At 37.0% G+C, this 22,566-nt stretch overlaps 1 non-coding gene across 1 annotated transcript; it reads left to right on the top strand.

The window, feature by feature from the left end:
- Positions 1–20,155: 20,155 nt before the first annotated feature.
- LOC115932509 (U6 spliceosomal RNA) lies at positions 20,156–20,262 on the top strand. The gene has a single exon (XR_004068781.1). It is a non-coding gene; the product is annotated as a U6 spliceosomal RNA (small nuclear RNA).
- The last annotated feature ends 2,304 nt before the right edge of the window (positions 20,263–22,566 follow it).

Raw genomic sequence — 22,566 nt, 5'->3', positions numbered from 1 at the left:
AATCATGATTCTTTGCTAAATAATCTTTGTTCTTGAGTCTCCTGTACCACCTCCTGCTTATTCGTGGGCTAAGCATAGTGCTGGATAGCAACTGGCTCTTTGAGTTGAATATATGACACAACACTAACATTTTGCTAATGTTGCTAAAATGTTATAGCCTTTTTTGAAATCTGTTGTCTGTGGGATGGGGTTCCAGTGGCCCCAGAGTTTGGAGTGGAACTTTTCACCATACATAACAAGCAATTTTTAAAATTGAAGGAACAGGAAGTAGGAAGAGGGAATTATTATATTTGGTAGAAATTAATAAAATATAAAACATAAATAAGCCATGGAGTTGATCAATAAGACGAAAAGCTATTTATGTGGTTTTAATGTTTGTCCCCAACCAAACCCATGTTGGAATTTGCTTGCTATTGTAATAGTATTAAGAGGCAGGACCTTTAAGGGTTTTTAGGCCATGAGAGCTCTGCCCTTATGAATGGATTAATGTCACTATTTGCAAGAGTAGATTTCTTTTAAAAGGACAAGTCCAGCCCCATTTTGGTTCTCTCTCTCTCTGATTCTCTTGATTTACCATGTTTCACCAAGGGAAGACACAGCAAGAAGGCCCTTTTTAGATGTTGGCTCTCAATTTTGAACTTCCCCAGCCTCAAGAAATGTGAGCCAACACATTTCTGTTAATTGTAACTCCCCAGTCTGTGGTATTATGGCAGCACAAAACAGACTTAGCCTTTTTATAAACACACCAATAAAATAGACAAGGTTTTGACAAGAATGTTTGAAAAATAAAAATAGAGGACACAGCTAAACAACTTTAAGAATAAAATGGTAGACATGACCAAAGATACAAAGGGGATTAAAAATATATATTAGAGAACAGAACAGCAAGTCCAGAAATAGACCCATGTTTATATGGGAATTTACTGTAAGTTGGCAGTTCAAATCAATGAAAAAACGATGGACTATTTAAAAATGATGTTGAATTATTCTGGACATTGGCCTTGGGAAACAATTTATGAGTAAGTCCTCAAAAGCAGTTGCAAAACCAAAAATCAACAAGTGGGGCCTAATTAAACTAAAGAGCTTCTGCACAGCAAGAGAAACTATCAACAGAGTAAATAGACAACCTATAGAATGAGAGAAAATATTCACAAACTATGCATATACGACAAAGGTATAATATCTAGAATGTACAAGGAACTTAAATAATTGAACAAGCAAAAAATAAATGACCCCATTAAAAATGGGTAAAATAGATGAATGGACACTTTTCAAAAGAAAACATACATATGGCCAACAAGCATATGAAAAAAAACTCACTGTCATTGATCATTAGAGAAATGCAGATCAAAACCAGAGTGAGATATTATCTCACACCAGTCAGAATGGCTATTGTCGAAGTCAAAAAACAACAGATGCTTGAGAGGCTGTAAAGAGAAGAGAATGCTTATATATTTTTGGTGAGAATGTAAATTAGTTCAGCCATTGTGGAAAGCAGTTCGGAGATTTCTCAAATAACTTAAAAAAGAACTACAAGTTGACTCAGCAATCCCACTACTAGGTATAGATCCAAAAGAAAATAAATGTTTCTAACAAAAAGACACATGCAATCACATGTTCACTGCAGCACTTTCATTTAATTGGGTCCCATTTGTCAATTTTTGTTGTTGCAATTGCTTTTGACATTTTCATAATGAAATATTTGCCAGGGCCTATGTCCAGAATGGGAGGAAAAAAGATACAAAATTCTAGCTAGATAGGAGGAATGAGTCCTAGTTCTCTATACCATTGTAGGATGACTATAGTTAACAATAATACATAGTTTCAAACAGCTAGAAGGAGATTATTGAATGTCCCCAACACAGAAATAAATAAATGTTTGAGATTATGGATATGCTAATTACCCTAATATAATTACCCTATACCTAATCACTATACATTGTATGTATTGAAACTTCATTAGGTATGCCATGAATATGTATAATTATTCTAAATTTAAAAATTAAAATTTAAAAAACAACATTTTATAATTAAGCCTTTTTGAATAAAAAAAAGTTTGACAATACCATGTATGGGGAGAGTCTGGGAAAACAGATATTCTGATATACTACTGGCAGGAGTGTGAATTACTACAGCTGTATTTTGTGGTACATTTTGGCAGTGTGTATTTTATTTTATAGTTTCAACTATTTTTCATAGATTAAAGGGTACACATGAAGGTTTGTTAGTGTGTATATTATGTGACACTGAGGCTTGGGATCCCAATGATCCCATCACTTATAAGTGGGAGTGAGATACCTACTAACATTTTAAATAATATTCTATATGACACAATGGTTTCAGTTTTTAATATTGTCACTGGATAATAAATTTAAAATGTTCACAATAAGATATGTATGTGGATGTTCTTTCACTATTGTTACACTGTAATAATGAAAACAGTAGAGAAAATGTAAATGCCCATAGATAGGAAAATTGTTAAACAAACTGGTACCTTCATAATCTGGGTCATATGCAAAATGTAAAGCTATTGTGTAGTATAGAAAGATATCCAAGACACCATAAGGAGGTTAAAAAATTGAAGAACAGTATGTTCAGAATGTTGCCATTTATATAAAAATAAATAAATATAACCTCACACATTGACCAAATTTATAGAGGTACATATGTAAGTATGTATATAAGTATGTATGTATATAAAGAAAGGTTTGGAAGGATACTTGGCAAAGTTATATACCTTTTAAGTGTAATAGTAGTTATTTCTGGAGGAGGGATTGGGATTGGAGATGTTGGTCAAGGAGGATTTTATCTGAAGTGTTTGAATTTTAAATAATTCATATATTGCTCACATAAATGAAATGAATACAATTAGAAACAAGTGAATGCGTGAGCAAAGCCACCAGCATTGTAAGAATGCCAAGGTCCTAGAGGTATATAAAATTGAAGAAGGTCAAATTCTAGTGTCAGCACTGGTGTATAGAGGCCAAGAGTCAGAAGCCAAGAAGATGACAGAAATGAAAAAGAGTATATAGGTTGAGTATCCCTTATGCAAAATGCTTGGGACCAGTCTTGCAAATTTGTTTTTTTCCCTCAGATTTTGAAATATTTGTATTATATTATATTTACTGGATCTCAAACCCAAAATTCTGAAATCCAAAATGTTCCAATGAGCATTTAGTGTTATATTGGTGCCCAAAAAGTTTCAGATTTCGGAGCATGTTAGATTTGGGATTTGGGAGGCTCAACTTGTACTTTGTGCTTCAGTGCTCCATTTTGTGTTAATGGGAATGGGCGTAGTACTGTGGGGTAAAAGGCAAAGCATTGATGGGTCAGGCAAAGCAGGAAGTTATGGAAGCTAGGCTGGATCTAAGGGGACAGGGATAATTGAAACTAGAGTGTGAAAGGGTTGAAGGCTTCTTTGTCCTGAATAGTGAATCTCTGGCATTCAGCAAAGCAGATGGCTTATTCCTGTTAAGTGGAAAGCTAGACAAAATTTCTTATTGGGATAATTTCCCACCTCATCATATGCCTGTATTGTTTTTTAGATTGTTGGAAGGTAGCTGGCAGATATGTTTAAAGAACCTGTTGGTAACTTTTTAGGTAGTGAATAGCTAATAATAGTATTGAGGCTAGTGGTGGTGGTGGGTAGGCTCAGTGGTACAAATAAGTAATGAAGGGTAGAAACCATGGTTGCTGGGCAACTGGGTATTCCGGTTGGAGAACATACAACTAGTATAGACAAATTACAGTGAAAAGGTGGATAGGTCATTCAACTTGTCTGCTGGAGATTTAACAGTGTAGATACTCTGTCTGGCCAAATATCTTCATGTGTTAGATGGTAAGGAAGTGAACCTAAAAATATAGTTGTAGGACAAGTGGTTACCAGAGCTAAGTTATAAACTGGGGGCTGTATAGAGAGATCAAGAGACTGAGTAGCTTTTATATATGGAATACTATTTGAAGAAGGGCTCCAGTGGAAATGGAGGCCTAATGCAAGAGACAAAGTATTCCACCTTGATGATTGCGTCTGCCACAACCCAAAGTTCATCATCATACTGCTGCAGGAGTTTTTAGGGATTAAGACTAAAAACTGGGTATAGTTATTGATAGTTGAATTACTTCATTTAGTCCAAAGGTAGGTGGCACAGACATTGAATGCAGAGCCTCCAGAAGTCTTCAGGCTGTATTGCAGGTTTTTGAAGGAATTATAGTAGCATACTGGTTTGGCACTATGATGGAGCCACAACATTTGAGAGAGGTTTCTCTTTTCTAGGATGTAGAGTGGACGATTTGGGTAGTAGGTCTCTTCACATATTCTATGCATTCTGGGGTGGTGGTCCATGAGTGGTTCTATATCTGTTATATAGTACTGCCTTTTCTGAGTTACCAAACACTACAAAAGTTTTCTGCCTAGAGGGACTCTCAGGATAGGCTGAACTCTTATGCCCCTGATATTCTAGCCCAATGGATTCACTACTGGCAGTTTTGGCTGCCCATTACATAAGTGATGTGGAATTTGAAGTGTTCCAATAATTACTCCCCACTCCAGTTTGCTTCAGCTAATCTCATTTATGGTGGTTGAACCATACAATCATGGAGTGCCAAGTTCCTGTGTGGTAATGCCACAAGCCATGTAGGCAAGCCTGATGCTAGTAGTTCCACTTCTTACAGGGATAGTTGGCTTTATCAGGAACTAGCTTTCCTTAGAATTGGGTAGAAATACAGTTCCCCTGTGCTTGGATCTTCTTGTCACATGATATTATAAGACTAGATTGTGTAGGGATATTACAGGATAAGTAGAATCAGATAGCATTTTAAATCCTAGAATGCCACAGTTAAAATTTTATTAGGTAGATTAGTTATTGATGTAGTCAATGTGAAAAATAGGGGCAGAATTGTAGGTTAACCATATGAATTATGAGACTTCTTTCATCATCTTGGAATTCTCTTAATCTGGGACTTCTGATGCCTTGTATGTATCATGTTGATGATGATAAAATGCTGAATGGATAAAATGTAGTAGAGGAACTTCATCTCCATGTTATTCGCTTACTTCACATTCAGGTAGAACTCTGATTTGGAAGCAGTTTGGAGTTGCAATGAGTAGTATCTGGATTCTCTTGACCAAGGCTTAGCTAAAAACAAAAACAAAAACACCCTAATCTGATGTACCTGAGTCAATCATATTGTATACCTAGAGATGGGTGTTGCCCACCCATCCTTCAAATAGGCCTTAACACATCCATTGGGAATCTTGTTTGCCAACTCCTCTGGATTAGTGGTAGAAGATTGGAGTCTCTACATAGAAGGATTCTTAGGTTGTGTCGTTTGAGCTGGACAGGCCAGCACAGTCAGTTACTGATGTCTGTCATGGGCACAGGAAGTAGAGTAGATATATGCATGCCATATATTTACCATATTTTCCTAAGAGAATGTAAAACAGAAGGAAACCAGAGTTCCCTATCATTTCTCTAATGCTTGCCCTCTAAATATTTATTTCTAGTCTGAAAACCCACCTTTTTTATGTTTTGAACTGTTAGTATATATTTTTATTTTAGCTACTTTTCACATCCTCTACTCTTTTTTAATGCACCTCTGATTTTTTCCTTCCCTGAAAGCTTTACATGGTTCCAGCACTTTCTCTAACAGAAACACATAGCAGCTAATAAATTTGGTCCCAGTAATGTTAACACTCAAGAGTCACTTTCCCAGGGGTATCTCTCGTTAAGAAATATTGCAAAAACCTAGAAAAGAGGCCAGTATAAAAACTACATGCCTGAAGTATTGTTTAATAGGCTTACTGGTAATAATATACAATTGTGATGTGTTAGTTACTATTAAATAAGGGCACATACTCTAATATTACGTGTTAACTTGTGTGTTTGTGTTCAGTAAGAAAAAACGAACCCCAGTGTTGAGAGTTTATTGCCTGGCAGGACATTCATGCCAATTAATTACCTGGAGATCCTATTAAAATTCAGATTCTGGTTCAGTAGGTCAGAGAAGGACTTAAGACTCTACATTTTTTTCCTTTTATTTTCAGTTCACATGTAATAATTACGTATATATTTGTGGGATAGAGAGTGATATTTTGTTACATGTACAGAATGTGTAATGATCAAATCAGGATAGTTAGCATAGCCATCACCTTAAATATTTATATCTTTCTGTTGTGAACATTCAAAATCCTCTCCTCTAGCTTTTTAAATATACACAGTAAGTGTTGTTAACCATATTTACCCTTCATTGTTACACAACACTAGAACTTGTTCTCCCTATCTAGCTGTAATTTTGAATCTGTTAATCAGACTTTCCTTATCCTCTCCTCCACTCCACACTTCCAACCTCTAATAACCTCTATTCTACTTTCTACTTCTATGAACTTAATTTTCTTTGCTCCCACATATAAGTGAGAACATGCAGTATGTATCTTTCTGTGCCTGACTTATTTCACTTAACATAATGTCCTGCAGGATCAATCATGTTGCTGCAAATGACAGTCTTTCATTTTTTCTATTACTGAACAGTATTCAACTGTATACATATATGCCACATTTTCCTTATCTACTTATCTATTGGTGGAAACTTAGGTTGATTCTTTATGTTTACTATTGTTAATAGAGCTACAATAAACATGAGGATGCAGATGTCTCTTTGATATACTGATTATTTTGTCCTTTGGATAGATCCTCAGTGCTAGAATTGCTGGATTATATAGTAGTTCTAGTTTTAGATTTTTGAGAATCCTTCATACTATTTTCCATAATGGCTTACTAATGTACATTCCCACCAATGGTATATAAGAGTTCCCTTTTCTCTGAATCTATGCCAGTATTTATTTATTTTTTTGTCTTTTCTGGGATAGGCATTCTAACTGGAGAAAAGTGATATCTCATTATAATTTTGCTTTGCATTTTCCTGATGATTAGTGACGTTGGCATTTTAAAATATATTTATTTGCTCTTTGTGTGTCTTCTTTTGAGAAATGTTTACTTGGATCCTTTGCCCACTTTTAATTGGATTTATTTGTTTTTCTGTTGTTATTGTTGAATTATTTGAGATCCTTGTGTATTTTAGATATTCATACCTGTATAGTTTTTATATGTTTTCCCCCATTCTACAGGTTGTCTCTTTGCTCTGCTAATTATTTCTTTTTCTGTGTAAAGCCTTTTTAGTTTGATATAATATCATTTGTCTATTTTTATTTTATATTTCCTGTGCTTTTGAAGTTTTACCATAAAATCTTTTCCTAAACAATATCCTGAGGTATTCCTCCTGTGGTTTCTTCTAGGAGTTTTATAGTTTTGGATCACATGTTTATCTTTAGTCTATTTTGAGTTTATGTTTGTATATGGTGAAAGATAGGGGTCTACTTTAATTCTTAGGCATATGACTATCCCAGATTTCCCAGCACCATATATTGAAGAAGGTGTCCATTTCCCAATGTATGTTCTTGCCACATTTCTTGAAAATCAGTTGGCTGTAAATATGTGAATTTATTTCTGGATTATGTTCTGCTCCATTGATCTTTCTGTGTTCTTATAACTGTACCAAGCTGTTTTGGTTACTGTAGTTTTATAGTATGTTTTGAAGTCAGGTAGTGAGATTCCTCCAGCTTTGTTCTTTTTGCCCAAGATTGCTTTGTGTATTCAGGGTCTTTTCTGGTTTCATATTAATTTGAAGCTTTTTTTTTCTATTTTTGTGAGGAATGTCATTGGTGTTTTCATAGGTATTGCATAGAATCTATAGATTACTGTATAGTATGGTCATTTTAACAATATTAATTCTTACAGTTCATGAGCATGGGATGTCTTTCTGTTTTTTGTGTCCACTTCTATCTATTTCATTAATGTTTTGTATTTTTCATCACAGAAAGCTTCCACCTTCATGGTTAGATTTATTCCTAGATATTTAATTTCTTTGTAGCTATTGTAAATGGGATTGCTTTCTTGATTTCTTTTTCAGCTCTTTCATTATTGGGGTATAGAAATGCTACTGATTTTGTGTGTGGATTTTGTAGCCTGCAACTCTACTACATTCATTTATTGGTTGTCAGCTGGCCAGTCCTCAGTCCCCTAGGTTGTGTATGTGGGCACCAGCAGCAGTGGTAGCAGGGAACAGTGGCTTCATCAGGCTGGTTTTGGGGCACTCAGGTGGCATGTGCCAGCTGTGATGGCCTCAGGTCCCAGGCAGGCTAGTCCTAGAGTTTCCAAATGGAGTGCACACACACCAGTGGTGTGGATGGCAGGCTGGTCAAGCTTCTCCTAGTGCCTCCAAGTGGTGCACGCAGGCATTGACGTTGGCCATCATAGGCCACTTCTTTCACCCCTGGATGGGGTGCATGGGCATTGTCGGTAGTGACATCTTACCCTGGACTTTCTAGTCCTAGATCCCTGGGCAATGTGCACAGGCACTGGTAGTGGCTGTGGCAGGTCAGGTGGGCCAGTTTCCAGGCTCCTGGGCAAGTTTCAAGGGTGCCTATTGGTGTCACTGCCAGAGGAGGGAGGAATCATTCCTGGTGGCAGTGGCCCCAAATAAATTGCTCTCAGGTTCTGGGGAGCACATGCTCCAATTCCCTGTTTCTGAGGGTAGCCTCTCTGATGTGCTGGACTACCTTTTTTTTTTTTTTTTTTTTTTTTTGGTAAGACACTTGGGTGCTGGCAACATCTTCAGACTGCTAGTTCCTACTGGCATCATGATGCTGCAGTCCTCTGGGTGGATGTAGGGGATGTCAGTTGAGCCCAAGGGTTGTGAAAATGCAGGGGATATTAGGTATCTTCTGGGCACGATGTAGTTGGGTGTGGTTTCCACTCTCAAAATGGAACTGTGCTGCAGCAGCTTAGGACCTGGCTGGTGGGTGGAACCTGGCACGAATTCCCTCTCTGGAACAGTTGTACAGAATTCAGGTAGCTCCCTATACTTGGCTCAGGGCCCATGAGCGCCAAGGGGCCCTCCTGTAGGTAGAATTCCAGGTGTTCGATAGGAATGTGGACTGCTGTAGATGTCTCTTAACTTTTCTTCAACAATGGGGAATGCTCATGGCTCCAAGTTAATTCACTCACTGCCCTTTTACCCTCTCCATGCTGCTATTTTGAGCTCCTGTGCATCCGAGGGTCTCTGTAACTTCCTTGCTGGATTCTAGCATTCTTCCCTAAATGGCCTATTCAACGTCTGTTTATTTAGCTGCTGTTTTGTTCCTTCTTTGTAATGACTGTGGGGTGTCAGCCATCTTGATGATCTAGACTCTCTGAGAATCTGCAAGCTGTCTGAATTATGTTATCTGAAAAAGATGATACCTTTCTAATAAGGAAATGATATGATTTTGTGATGCCAATAAGATAAACTCATCAGATTATAGCATATGTCCAATATCAGCATACGAGAAAATGTGGGAGAGGACAGTGGCATTTTGCTGCAAAAGGAAACACCAGCGAGAAATCATAGCTCTGAGTGAGGGGATGGGAGGCATTTTGTAGCACAATTCTGTGGGGAATGTCAAGGTGACTAATATAAAAAGCGGACAAGAGGTCTTGCTCTGACATTTTACTGGTACTTCATATTTATGCTCTGTAGTTGGCAGTGTAGATTAAAGACAATAGGTTTACTTGAGTTTAAAGGCTCTTGAAATTAGGTAATGTGATGCCTCCAGATTTGTCCTTTTTCTTAGTCTTGCTTTGACTATGCTGGCTCTTTTTTAGTTCCATACGAATTTCAGAATTTTTTTTTAAATCTGTGAAAAATGATGGTGGTATTTTCATGGAAATTGCATTGAATTTGTAGATTGCTTTTGGCAGCATGGTCATTTTCACAATATTGATTCTACCCATCCATGAGCATGGGATGTGTTTTCATTTGTTTGTGTTGTCTATGATTTCTTTCAGCAGTGTTTTGTAGTTTTCCTTGTAGAGGTCTCTCACCTCCTTGGTTAGGTATATTTCTAAGCATTCTTCTTTTTTTTTTGTAAAAGGGTTTGGGTTCTTGATTTGATTCTCAGCTTGTCTGCTGTTGGTGTATAGAAGAGCTACTGATTTGTGTACATTAATTTTGTATCCAGAAACTTTGCTGAATTCTTTTATCAGTTCTAGGAGCTTTCTGGAAGAGTCTTTAGGGTTTTCTAGGTAAACAATTATAACATCAGCAAACAGTGACAGTTTAACTTTCTCTTTACCAATTTCGATGCCCTTTATTTCTTTCTCTTGTCTGATGGCTCTGGTTAGGACTCTCAGTACTATGTTGAAGAGGTGTGGTGACAGAATTTAAACTATGCTATAAGGCCATAGTCACCAAAACAGCATGGTACTGGCAAAAAAAAATTAAAAAAAAGTAAAATAAAAATAGACCAGTGGAAAAGAATAGAGAACTCAGAAATAAATCCAAATACTTATATGATCTTTGACTAAGCATACAAAAACATAAAGTGGGAAAAGGACATCCTATTTAACAAATGCTGCTGGGAAAATTGGCAAGCCACATGTAGGCAAATGAAACTGGATTCTCATCTCTCACCTTATAAAAAATCAACCAAAGATGGATCATGAACTTAAATCTAACACCTGAAACTGTAAAAATTCTAGAAGACAACATTGGAAAAACTCTTCTAGACGTTGGCTTAGGCAATAATTTTATGACCAAGAAACCAAAAGCAAATATAATAAAAACGACAGGAAGTAGTTGAAACTTAATTAAACTAAAGAGATTTTGCACAGCAAAAGGAACAGTCAGCAGAAGAAACAGGCAACCCACAGAGTGGGAGAAAGTCTTCACAATGTACACATCTGGAAAAGGACTAATATCCAGAATCAACAACAAACTCAAACAAATAGCAAGGAAAAAACAAACAATTCCATCAAAAAGTGGGCTATGGACATGAATAGACAATTCTCAGAAGAAGATATACAAATGGCCAACAAACATATGAAAAAATGCTCAACATCACTAAAGATCGGGGAAATGCAAATAAAAACCACAATGCAATACCACCTTACTCCTGCAAGAATCGTCATAATCAAAAAATAAAAAAAATAGATGTTGGCATGGATGCAGTGAACGGAGAACACTGATACACTGCTGGTGGGTATGTAAACTAGTAAAATCACTATGAAAAACTATGGAGATTCTTTAAAGAACTAAAGTAGAACTAGCAGTTAATCCAGCAATCCCACTACATGGTATCTTTCCAGAGGAAAATAAGTCATTATACAAAAAAGATACCTGCACATGCATGTTTATAGTGGCACAATTTGGAATTGCAAAATGGTGGAACCAACTCAAATGCCCATCAATCAATGAGTGGATAAAGAAACTGTGAGATATACACACATGAATATTACTCAGTCATAAGAAGGAATATATATATTTATATATAATATATTTTTTATATTATATATAAATTTCTATATATAATATAAAAAATATAAAAGTAAAATTTATATATATTATATATTATATATGTAAATTAATATAAAATATATATTTTATATTAATATAAATATATAAAATTTATATATATTTTATATATAATTTATATATATTTTATATATAAATGTATTTATATATATTTTATATATAAATGTATTTATATATTTATATGTAATTTATATATATAATATATATAAATATATTTATATATATTATATATATAAATATATTTATATATATTATATATATAAATATATTTATATATTTATATATAATTTATATATATTTTATATATAAATATATTTATATATTTATATATAATTTATATATAAATATATTTATATATTTATATATAATTTATATATATTTCATATATAAATATATTTATATATTTATATAATATATATATAATATATATATAATATATAATAAAAGATATTTAATTTATTTCTATCTCTAAATATTTGTACTTATTTATGTTTGTCAAAAAATATTTGGAGGGGATCTTCTTAGGAGAATGATGGATTGCTTAAATTCAGGAGTCATCTTATATTCAGGTATGTATAGTATTTGTGATGTTCATCTACACTGTTTTAGGGGTTAGCTCCCTTTTTATTTTGTTGGACAATTCAAATAATCTCCTACTTGGTTTCTGGTCTCTTTTACTTCCACAGTAGCTATCAGAGTCATCTTCCAAATGTTTATTTTGTCATTTTGCTCACCTGCTTAAAATATTTCTGCTCCGCCTGTCTTCTACAATGTGATTTGCTTAAACATCTGCAATGATACCTCTAATGGCAAAGTATTGTGAACTTTTATCACTAGAGACCTAGAAATGTGGCCTGAAGTGGACATCTTGAAGGCGTGAGATTTCTTTGTAATTTTGTGTTTTATCATAAATATTAAAGTTCATATTCTAATCTATAATATCTCCTTGTATGCTTTAAAATATTAAAGTAGTTTCTATTGTTATTGAATAATAGTGTCATTTCAAAATTATATGGCAAGTAAATTAGAATACTCCCTAACAGTTGCTATGCATGCTCAGTAAACTTATGCCCTAATTTGATAAGAATGACCTATAGTAAAAAGTCAAAATTTTTCAATTTGACAGACAGGGCCCTCTGTGATATGTGGCTGTGTCTTATTTAATTCCTTGACACTCCATTCCCCTTTTTGCTGCCTGACTCGTATACTCCAAGCACTACAGTCAAGGTTAGCTCTCTGATTTTCATTATGAAGAGGGCAAGGGCATTGGTAGACAAAGAGGGACAGATGAAAGTATATCACCTTCATCCCATGAATAACTCTTGTAGGGCTCATGACTTGGGTTTCAATATGAGTAGATAGTAGTCAGCTGCTGCGACTGACCCAGTAATATGTCCCAAGCAGCAGCAGAATGACCTGGTCCCATCATCAGCATGGAGGCACTTTCTCTGGGTCTCATTTATCACAGGGCTTGAAGGTACATCAGAGTGGACTTGGGATGGTGAATGTCTAGTGACTGTTCAGGCAATGCACATCCTAGAACGGAAGGCATGTATACTTTGGCTCTTTCAGTAAGTGGACTGGAAGATCATGGGCTCATGTTTCACCAGCTCTGTATTTTGGGTCCTCAGAGGGTAGAGAGCTGCGTATGTGACTTTATCTGAGTATTTATTTCAGTGACAACAGCATCTCCATTAATTGAATGTGTACTATTTGTCAGGTGCTTTAGTAGATACATTTTACATACATGATTTCATCTCTTATTTTCTTTTCATAACATTATTCTGAAAAATTCCAAACTTTCAGAAAGATTGAAAGAACAGTCCAATGAACACCATATATCTTTTACCTAAATTCATTGTTAGCATTTTTCCTCATGTATGCTCATAAGCAGTCTCCCAATTTCCTCCCACCTCAGTGTGTATGTGTGTGTGTATATGTGTATTTTATAGTGGTTATTATACTTTTTCCTGAGATAGTTGAGAGTTAATTTTATACATCATAATGCTTGACCTGTATTCATGAAGTACCTCAGCATGTATATCCTAAGAATATGGGCATTCCCTTACATATCCTTAATATGATCATCATAATCAGGAAATATGACATTGATATGACACCATTACCTATATTCAAATTTCCTCATTTGCCCTAATAATTTTTATTACACTTGTCTTTTTTTTCTTATCTAAAATCCAGTCAGGGGTCATGTGTTGCATTTAGTTGTCATGTCTCTTTAGTCTCCTTTAATCAAAGCAGTATCCTGGCCTTTTTTGTCTTTTGTGACACTGATATTTTTAAAAACTTCAGGCCACTTGTTTGACAGAATACATCACAACTGAGATATGTCTGATAGTTTTCTAATGATTAGTTCCTGGTTTAACATTTTTGACAGAAATACTGCATTGGTAATGTATTTTCTTCAGTGTATAACATAAGGAGGCATATTATTGGTAATATTAAGGTTGATTGGAGTGGCAGCCAAGATGGCCGAATAGGAAGAGCTCCGGTCTACAGCTCCCAGTGGGAGCAACGCAGAAGACGGGTGATTTCTGCATTTCCATCTGAGGTACTGGGTTCATCTCACTAGGGAGTGCCAGACAGTGGGCGCAGGACAATGGGTGCAGCGCGCTGTGCACGAGCCGAAGCAGGGTGAGGCATTGCCTCACTTGGGAAGCACAAGGGGTCAGGGAGTTCCCTTTCTGAGTCAAAGAAAGGGGTGACAGACGGCACCTGGAAAATCGGGTCACTCTCACCCTAATACTGTGCTTTTCTGATGGGCTTAAAAAACGGCGCACCAGGAGATTATATCCCGCACATGGCTCGGAGGGTCCTACGCCCACGGAGTCTCGCTGATTGTTAGAACAGCAGTCTGAGATCAAACTGCAAGGTGGCAGCGAGGCTGGGGGAGGGGTGCTTGCCATTGCCTAGGCTTGCTTAGGTAAACAAAGCAGGCAGGAAGCTCGAACTGGGTGGAGCCCACCACAGCTCAAGGAGGCCTGCCTGCCTCTGTAGGCTCCACCTCTGGGGGCAGGGCACAGACAAACAAAAAGACAGCAGTAACCTCTGCAGACTTAAATGTCCCTGTCTGACAGCTTTGAAGAGAGCAGTGGTTCTCCCAGCACACAGCTGGAGATCTGAGAACGGGAAGACTGCCTCCTCAAGTGGGTCCCTGACCCTTGACCTCCGAGCAGCCAAACTGGGAGGCACTCCCCAGTAGGGGCAGACTGACACCTACTGCAAAGTGTACTTCTGAAAAAGTCTAATATTCAGAATCTAAAAGAACAGAGCAGAAAAACCGGAAACTCTAAAAAGCAGAGTGGTGTACTTGAAAGTGACGGGGAGAGTGGAACCAATCAGACGTAGATTTGGTCTTTTCTCATAGTCCCATATTTCTTGGAGGCTTTGTTCATTTCTTTTTATTCTTTTTTCTCTAAAGTTCCCTTCTCGCTTCATTTCATTCATTTCATCTTCCATCACTGATACCCTTTCTTCCAATTGATCACATCGGCTCCTGAGGCTTCTGCATTCTTCACATAGTTCTCAAGCCTTGGCTTTCAGCTCCATCAGCTCCTTTAAGCACTTCTCTGTATTGGTTATTCTAGTTATACTTTCGTCTAAAGTTTTCAACTTCTTTGCCTTTGGTTTGAATTTCCTCCTGTAGCTCGGAGTAGTTTGATCGTCTGAAGCCTTCTTCTCTCAACTCGTCAAAGTCATTCTCCGTCCACCTTTGTTCCATTACTGGTGAGGAGCTGCGTTCCTTTGGAGGAGGAGAGGCAGAATCTAAAAGAACATAAACAAATTTGCATGCAAGAAGCAAACAACTCCATTAAAAAGTGGGCAAAGGACATGAACAGACGTTTTTCAAAAGAAGATATGCATGCAGCCAACAAGCATATGAAAAAGTGGTCAACATCACTAATCACTAGAAAGATGCAAATCAACACCACAGTGAGATACCATCTCACACCAGTCAGAATGGCTATTATTGAAAGTCAAAAAATAACAGATGCTTAGGAGGTTGCAAAGAAAAGAACATGCTTATACTCTGCTGGTGGGAGTATAAATTGGTTCAGCCATCATGGAAAGCAGTGTGGCAATTCCTCAAAGAACTAAAAACAATTACCAATAGACTCAGCAATCCATTGTTGGGTATGTATCCAAAGGAATGTAAATTATTTTACCATAAATGCAGAAGCACACATATGTTCATCTCAGCACTATTCACAATAGTAAAAATATAGAATCAACATAAATGCCCATCAACTGTAGGCTGGATGAAGAAAATATGTACATAAACACCATGGAATACTATGGAGCCATAAAAAGGAATGAGATCATGTCTTTTGCAGGGGCATGGATGAAGCCAGAAGCCATCATCCTCAGCAAACTAACACAGGAACAGAAAGCCAAATACTGCATGTTCTCACTTGTAAGTGGGAGCTAAACTCCACACCCACTCTAGCCTGAGTGGATAATCACTGCCTTATAGTGACTCATAGTCACAGCATTGTGGTTCTAAGCATGGAATCATACTTAGACCACCTCTGTATAAATCCTGTCTCCTCAGTTTGCTAGCATTATGCATATCCTCTGCATTCTAGTTTCTTTACTTGTAAAATTGGAATGAAAATAGACGCTTAAACTCTATGGTTGTTGCAAGGATTAAATGAGTTAACATATGTAAAACATTTAAAACAGTGCTTTGGAGATGGTAAGTGCACAGAAATTGTTAGTTATTCATGTCATGCCCTTCAGGAGCACTGGGCTGGAAAAAGTTTGAGAACAAATTTGGTGTGGTGTCCTTCCCACAATAAAGCTGTTAAGTGAGGTTACAGCTATCATGCAACAAGGCACATTAGGGCACCTACAAATCCATGTGAGGCCTTTAGTGCTGCACTTGGCGGTATTTTTAATGCGTCTTTGGTCAGTCCCTTGTTTTTTTCCCCATATTCGATATTCTGTATCTTTGCCCACTCCTCAAACCATGTATCCCACTCCACCCAACCACTTCCCAGTTGGAAAAAGATATCCCTCTACTCTGCATCTTTCTCAGACTGCCACCCTGTCTTTCCCTTCTTCATTACTGATAAGCACCTCAAAAAGGTATCACGTCAGTCTATCAATTCCCTCACTTTACAATCTGCTGCACTCCAGATTATACTCTCACCACTCCTCTGAGAGTGCTCTATCAGGTATCAACAACCTCCTTATTGCTGGATCCTGAGGTCTCTTTGCAGCAACCTTGCTTATTTGACCCCTGCTCCATGGCCTTTGACTGTTGTCTACTTTCAGCTTCTGCCATACCTCTCATGCCGGCTTCTCCTCTTACCTCTTTGATAGTTCCTTCTCAATCCCCTCTGTAGTCTTTTCTTCTTCATACACCTAAAAGTATGTTGTGCCTAGAAGTTTCACCTATTGACCCTCTTATTTTTGCAATCTATACATGTACCTTCAACAATCCCATCCACTGCCAGTACTTTATTTACAGCAATGATTAAGCATGCAGGTGTTAAAGCAGTACTGACCTGGGTTTAAATCTGGCTCTGCCACTTACTAACTGTGAATTACTTAACATCTTCTAAACCTTGTTTTCCTCATTAGTAAAAAGGGGTCAAATTTGCTTCCTAAATCATAAAGTCTTTGTGAGGGTTAAATGACATAGTGCCCAGTCTTTTCTCCTGACTTCAGTTCCATATAACTGACTGCCTACTTAAAATATCTACCTGCATACCCTCAGAAATCTAAAACTCACTATGTCCAAACCTACCCTCATGGTTGTTTCCTCCAATTTTGTTTTTCATCCTGTGTTCTCAATCTCGGTGAATGACACCACCATTTATCCAGTCACCTAAGCTGTAATAAACCTGCAAATTCATACTCTTAGATCTCTCCCTTTTATTCACCCTCCACGTGTTCAGCTAGCAACTAAGCCCTACTTTTTCTCTCTTGTTAATATATGTCCTGTCTGTGCTTTCCTCCCAATCTTCTGTGCTGCTGCCTTAGTTAAGACCTTCATCTACATAGTATTCTAATTAGTTCTCCCTTCATATATCTGGTCTTTTAATTGGTCTCCCTGTCTCCTGCAGCTTTGTTCCCTTTTAGTCCATTCTCTAACTGCTGCTAGAATAATCTTCTACTGTCTTCTTAATGATTATAGAATAAAATCCAAATTCATTAGTGTGACATATAAGGACCTCAATGATTTCACATTTCCATGTCAGATAGCTTATGCTACTTTCTCTACTGGAAATGCTCTCTCACCTTGGCCTTCTAATAAGCATGTACTCAATGGCCAACATTTAGCTCCAGATTCACCTCCTCCAGGAAAATTTCCATGGCTGCTTTACCTTTTGCTCCAGTTTTGTGTTTCCCCACTCTTCCTATGCATATTTACTTAAATACTTAAATATTTTCTTAAATATGTTGTCCCATGTACTAATATACATATCCACCTTCCCTTACTAAGTTGTAATCTCCTTGAGGGCAGGGACTTTGTTATGATCCTTTTCTGTTTTCACTCTGTTTTGTTTCAGTGCTTATCATAACATATAATACCACAATATTGTCAGTCAAAGAAATGCATGAATGAACCAACCACTCATGAGCTGCACTAATAAAAATGTACACCATTAGGTGCAAGAAAGATGATCATCCTGTTTCTATTACTTTTTTATTTTGCTATAGTCAGACCATCATTTAAAGAGAGCCTTGGCTAAAAAATCTTTCAGAGCCCTTCTGTTTCTGAGAGTTCTTCATTCTACCTTATCCTCAATACTATGGGGGATACCAAAGTATGAGATATAATATGCATTCACAGTAAGCTTACAATATATCTGACCAAATGAGCTTAACATCTATGAAAAACTCAAGTAGAAGTATGTTTGGAATGATAAGGCAATAGTGCTAGGTATCAAATTAGTAACTCAGCATCATTAAAAAACTCAGGAGGGGATATTTAGCTAATGGCTGGAATGGTTAAACAAGTCTTTCTGAAGGGATGGGACTTGAGTTGAAATTTAGCAAATGAGAAGGCATGAGTAATGTAATAATAACAGCAAAGAGACAGAATAGAAAACTGGTTAAGAGTATAGACAGTCCAATTTTCTGGCTTTAAACTCAGCTTTCCCACTTACTAGACCATATGACTTTGGGCAAGTGACTTCACCTCTCTCAGCCTCACCTAATTCTTCCATACATTTAAGATGGAAATCATATTTGCCTCATGTTGTGAAGATTAAGTAAAATATTGTGAATAAAGAGTTTAGAAGAGTACCTAGTTCATAGTAAGCACTTAATGAGTCAATAAGTATTGGTTGTTTTTATTATGCCTTACATATACTGAAGGCTTTCAGTTTGCACAACTTGTTTTGCATATTTCCTCAGAGACCCTGTGAGAACTGGGAAGTGTCTTATTCCCATTTGACAAATGGTAAAACTGACGTCCAGAAAAAGGAAGTGACTTATCAAAAGTGAGCTAATGGAAGAGTCCAGCCTTCCTTTGGCCATTGGTTAGCCTTTTATACTCAGTGATATCATGGCTTCTCCGTAGCTGTTTTATTCACGTCTGGGAGATAAAGTGGAGTTGGGTACAGCAAGGGGTAGGGGGGATAATGGGAGAAGAAAAGTGTAGACAAAAAGCCAGAACTATCTTCAGGATTTGATGTTTGTCAAGGATCACCCAGCTCGATGGATAAGGTTCAGGTCCTGCCTTCTAGGACACAAAGGAGCACAATAGACAACCCATCCTACTAGGATAGAAATTATTTGGGAGGATATAAAATAGTTCCATGCCTCACTCTCCTTGTCAGCCATCAAAACAAACAGAAAGTTCTGAAAGGGGTGAGTCAACTTCCTGAGGAGGAAAGGGGAGCTTTTCTGCAATTAATAACATCTGGCAAAATTGTTTCTGATTAGTCAGCATGTGTTCCAAGGGTAACTTTTCGCGTTGGGTGTTGTGTAATTCATGTCCGGTTGTCACACTGAGACAAATGTAGCAATAACTACACTTTTCTCACACAAACCACTCATCAGAACCCCCACCTAGGGAAAAACTACATCCTGGATTAGCATTTTTTAAAATTACTTTTATAGGCTCTATTTCACAAGGGTTCTTCCTCCATGCATCTAGGCAAGTTCTCTGACTATAAAGCCACACACAGGAAAACAGCCTCACTATTTCTCCTTGAATCACTCCTCCCTTTCACTCCCCTTTTCTCTCTCTCTGTCTCTCTCACTCTGTATTTGTCTCTCTCTCACACACACACAGACACACATACACTCACATACACACAGAGTTCCAGTTCTATTTCTCCATGTTAAACTGAGAAATCAATACTCTCACATCATCACTGTGATTTCTAAACACTACAGTTTAGAATACTTTTTAAAAATGAAGTACAGATCAACAAACTATGCCAAGTGCCTACCATGTGCCAGATATTCTGCATTTTTAACAGAACTCCTATGACAAAACTTGGTTGTGGAATATTACTCATCTCTGTCTTGCAGACAAGCAAACTGAGACTTGAGAAAAGCAAGAAACAATGGAACTATAAATCAATGCCAAGTATCTCTGGCTCCAAAACCACATACTCTGTCCATTAAAGCCTCTCATTGTGGAAATAATAGAAAACCAACCAGGCACTATGAATGCTAAACCTATATCTGTCTTATTTAATTCTCACAACAAACTGATGAGTTAGCTAGTTCTGTTATCTACACTTTACAGATGAAGAAACCAAGGCTCATGCTTACTTTCACAGCACATAAACTAAAACTGGAAAAATGAATAGATGATTAGCATCGTCCTTATATAAGAAGGACACATAAATTCATAAAATATGCTATATTTGTCTATATTTGTACAATAAAATGATTAGCAACATGAATGAATGCATAACTTCCATACCTAATATATTCAATGAATCTCATACACATAATATTGAGTGAAAGAAATGAAACAAGAAAAGAAAACATCGCATATGATTCCATTCATATAAACTTTAAAAAACAGGCAAAAGTAAACTATAGTGTTTATATAGAGAGAAAAGCAAGCAAGCTATTATCTATTATTGCATATCCTCATTCATATTGCTTCCCTCTGTTTCTGCTTCTTTTATTTATGCATAATATACCTTAAAATAAAATTTTATTTTTCTAGGCCCTAGGGAAGGGCCTGGGACCTTTCTCAGGAGAAACTTTACAGGCTTCACCTTGGGATGCACCATAAGTACAGACATGAGAACTGTGAGAGGACCAAGCCAGGGTAGAGGGGTGGGCTGGGGACAATTATTTCGCATGGTGTGCTGTGGGCAAAAGCATTAGCTTACAGGGGATAAATAGATCTTCAAAAAAGGTATGTTACATGCCAAAAAATGCCTCATGACTCATTGTACTCCAAATCCCTATAATGAAGAACTCCAGAAACCCCCATAGGCCAAAATGCTAATGTTGAAACTTCATAAATATAAACCCTATTTCTTGCCCTAGTCCAGGAGTTGTAGGGACCAGTGAACAATTGCTGATAGTGTGGTATATTGGGAAAAGAGCAGAGTTTGTGTGTCTAACTTGAGATCATCATCTTGGACCTGCTAAGCTGTGTAACCTTGAGAAAATCACTTCCTTTCTTTGAGTCTCAACTTCTTCATAAATGGGGGTGTGAAAGGTTTAGCATACACTAAGAATCATTAAAATTAATTAAAATGGGATAATCATACTATGTAACTTACAAACTTATTTTAGGAAAGCACCTGACACATAGTAGATACACAGTAAATAAGTTTTCTTCATTTTCTTCACTTAGTGGCCCCTGTCAGACCTCAAAAGATAAAGCAGAAAACTCAATGTCAGATGGCTTGTGAAGGTATGTACTAGTTTATTTTTGGAAGGACATATTTCAAAGGCTACCAATTTATCATTGTCAAAAGAAGACACTCCTGAAAGCGTAACGTCAATCTGCTATCTACTTCAAGTTTTCTCTTATATGGGAGAGCAGAAAAACAGCAAGAAGGGGTCTACCTGGCTATATTCCTTCATCAAAACAATATTCTGCTGTTTCAAAATCTACTTTGGGTTAAATCTCCCTACCCACAAATCAATGTAGCACACAACCATAGGAGCTCAAAGGAATAAAATTCTATTAACATTGAAGCAACTATCCTTTGATATCTATTAAAACACCTTGCCTATCGCCTTTGGCTAACATTACTTGGTGAAAAGTTATTCCATGCTGGTTATTAAAAGTCAGTGTAATATAAGAAACTGTAAAAATACCAGGTGACTTCATTGAAACAGATGTGATGCCCAAAGATAATTATGACTACCATCCTTTTGTGACCCTAGGGAGGTATCAACTATTGCTGTTGATGTGCCTGCTAGACTGAACCACCTCCCCAACCCACCAACCACAGAACCTGCAGTTGACATGCTAAAATTACTGTAAAGTATTTTGGTTTGGTAGCCACAGAAACTTGTGTCTGAACCTTGGCTATGGCACTTACTGGCTAGGTGGACTTTAAACAAGTCACTTTTCTCTCAGTCTCAGTTTCCTCATCTCTCAGACAAGAATAATAATAGTATCTGATTCACAAAATTATCGTGAAGACTCAATGAGATTATGTTATATAAAATGCCTAGCATGACACTTCACACCAATTAGGCACTCCAATGTTAGTTTCCTCTTGCCTTGCTCACTAAAGCATCTACCTTATTTCACTTAATGAATTTAGCTACAGGTTTGAACATTCCCAGTGTGTAGTTGACTGAATCCTAAGATACTGTAGCATGCTCTGTTTCAAAATGGCTCAGACCTGGATCCTTATTTAACTTCACTAAACCAGAGCTCAGAAAACTGGCCAGCCAAACCATATTCAGCCTGAGGCCTGTTTTGATATGGCCTATGAGCTAAAAATGGTGTTCACCTATATAAAGGATTGCAAGGAGAAGAAAAGGAGGATGAAGAAGAAGTAAAAGAGACAGTATGTGGCCTACAAAGCCTAAAAACATTTACAATCTGACCCTTGGGAAAAAAAGCTTGTCAAACTCTGCAGCAGTCCCTAGTGAGTAGGAAAAGCAAATGCAATTAATAGTCTGTGGGAATTACTTTTTTCTAATCTGTCCTTCCTTTCTTCTCCTTTTTCTTGTAACAGATTCTCGCAA

The sequence above is a fragment of the Gorilla gorilla genome, chromosome X (assembly GCF_029281585.2).
Source record: "Gorilla gorilla gorilla isolate KB3781 chromosome X, NHGRI_mGorGor1-v2.1_pri, whole genome shotgun sequence".
Lineage (NCBI taxonomy): Eukaryota > Metazoa > Chordata > Mammalia > Primates > Hominidae > Gorilla > Gorilla gorilla.
The sequence above is the reverse complement of the archived record's forward strand: the minus strand, read 5'-3'. Positions and strand labels throughout refer to the sequence as shown.